Source organism: Colobus angolensis, unplaced genomic scaffold (assembly GCF_000951035.1).
Source record: "Colobus angolensis palliatus isolate OR3802 unplaced genomic scaffold, Cang.pa_1.0 Scaffold60, whole genome shotgun sequence".
Classification (NCBI taxonomy): Eukaryota; Metazoa; Chordata; class Mammalia; order Primates; family Cercopithecidae; genus Colobus; species Colobus angolensis.
Window position 1 is genome coordinate 2,357,523 of NW_012119599.1, and position 2,708 is coordinate 2,360,230.

Sequence of the window (2,708 nt, forward strand, 5' to 3'; positions counted from 1 at the left end):
GACCTCGTGATCCGCCCGTCTCGGCCTCCCAAAGTGCTGGGATTACAGGCTTGAGCCACCGCGCCCGGCCAAATTTTTTATATTTTTAGTAAAAATGGGGTTTCACCGGGTTAGCCAGGATGGTCTCGATCTGACCTTGTGATCTGCCTGCCTCGGCCTCCCAAAGTGCTGGAATCACAGGCGTGAGCCACCGTGCCTGGCCCCAAACACCATCTTTAATATCAATGTCTATGTCCAACACCATGGCAACCCCCAGTTGGTCCAGTCCCGTTTCATATCCCATTCTTCCCCATGTTCACCTTCAACCCTTTTACACTCTTTTGGTCTTACTCTTAACCCCCAGCCCCAGGCCCCTCTCAGCATCCACCTTCCACCCATTTCCCTCCGGCGACCTCCTTTTTTTTTTTTTTTTGCTTTGAGATGGGGTCTCACTCTGTCGCCCAGCTGGAGTGCAATGGTATAATCTTGGCTCACTACAACCTCTACTTCCTGAGTTCAAGCAATTCTTCTGTCTCAACCTCCCGAGTAGCTGGGATTACAGGCATGCGTCACCCTCATATCTGGCTAAAATTTTTTTCTGTATTTTTAGTAGAAATGGGGTTTTGCCATGTTAGCCAGGCTGGTCTCGAACTCCTGATCGCAGGTAATCCACCTGCCTCAGCCTCCCAAAGTGCTGGGATTACAGGCATGAGCCACCATACCTGACCAGCAACCTCCTTATTCAGTCCTATTTGAGTTCCTAGTCCTTCTTCAGCCCCCAGTTTCAACTCCAACTCCAAATTCAACCTCCTCTTCATCCCTAATCTATCTCCACCCTTATCCTGAGTCCCAATCCTAAACCCTCCATCTTCAATTCCATCCCCAACCCCTCCATCTTCAATTCCATCCACGTTCCTATTCCTAAGCCCAACTCACTTCCAGAATTCATCTTCAAACTCACATCAATCTTTTTTTTTTTTTTTCAATGGCAAGATTTCAGCTCACTGCAACCTTCGCCACCCCGGTTCAAGCAATTCTCCTGTCTCAGTCTCCTGAGTAGCTGGGACTACAGGCACACACCACCATGCCCGGCTAATTTTTGTAATTTTAGTAGAGATGATGTTTCACCATATTGCTCAGGCTGGTCTCGAACTCCTGACCTCAGGTGATCCGCCCAACTCCCAAAGTGCTAGGATTACAGGCGTAAGCCACCGTGCCCGGCCTTCACATCAATCTTTATGTCCTTTCCATCCTCAGATTTCACCTACACTCCCCTTCCCCACCTTTCCAACCTCATCCTTACCCAGATCCCAATGTCATTCTTCCCTCCTTTCCCATTTCTGTCCAGACTCCCACCCGACTTAATCCTAACCCTAAACTCCCTCATCCCCACCCCCACCTTCCCCCCATCCTCACCTCCAGCCCCATCCCCATCCTTGTCCCAATCCCCATCTTAATTCACTGCCATCCCCAACCCTGCCTTTATCTCTGCTGCTGTGCCTGAGCTCTGCTTTTAGCCCTGAGGCCTGAGCTGCTCCAGGGCTGGGGACTCAGGGTATCCTTTTCTGTCCTCTGATGCCCTCCGCGTTCTGGCCAGAGGCTATTTCAGCCCCAGCTCCCTGGGGACTGGGAGGGCACTAGAGGGAGGTGAGGAGGGGGTGACTAGAGCCCCGCCTTCTGGAAACGGATGGGCAGAAAATAGCGCTGGCCAGGAAATAGTTTCTCTGCCAGGGAGGAAGTGGAGGGGGGTGGAGGTGTCGAGGGTAACCCTGGGCTGCCAGGACCCTCCTTCAGCCTCAGAGGCCTTCCAGCCCCACGACTCCCCTTTCTCCAGGCAGTCTGAACTCATCAGAGGGCCAGATCACCCCACAGCCATCCCCACCCCAAAAAGACCCCATCAGTGGTCCCATATCCTCTCCTCATCTCCAAGCCCCCACCCTGCCCCTCCTGCTCCCACCGCTGCCTCCATCCCTCTCCCCCTTACCTGGCTCCTCTCTCAATCCTCTCGCCTCCTCCGACCCCTCCTGCATCTCTCCACCCCGCAACCTCCCCAGATCCCTTCCTCAGTCACAGGCATTTTTCTTTTCTCTCTCTCTCTTTTTTAAGTTTTTATTTATTTATTTTTGAGATGGAGTCTCACTCAACATGCTGCCCAGGCTGAAGTGCAGTGGCGCAATCTCGGCGCACTGCAACATCCGCCTTCCGGGTTCAAGCGAGTCTCTTGCCTCGCCCTCCCGAGTAGCTGATATTATAGGGGTACGCCACTACGCCCGGCTAATTTTTGTATTTTTAGTAGAGACGAGGTTTCGCCGTGTTGGCCAGGCTGGTCTTGAACTCCTGACCTCAAGTGATCTGCCAGCCTTGGCCTCCCAAAGTGCTGGGATTACAAGCATGAGCCCCTCACCCTGACCCCTCCCCTACATCCTTCACCCAACACCCTTCTTTCTTGCTCTTCTCCGGGCTCTTCTCTGCCCCCAACACCTTCCCGCCTCCTGTAACCCTTTTCCCGTCATCTCCCTTCGCTTCCTAAGCACCCCCCCTACCCCTGCGTCCGGCATCGCCCCCCTCCCCCGGCGCACTGCTAACCTCCCGCCTTCCCCCCTGCAGTGCTGGAGATCCTGAGCCTGATCCAGCAGCGCGAACTAGCGCGCGCAGACGAGCACATCCTGGAGCTGGAGGCCGAGGAGCTGGCGCCGTCGGGGGGCGGCGCACCTGGGCCTCCCAAGGCC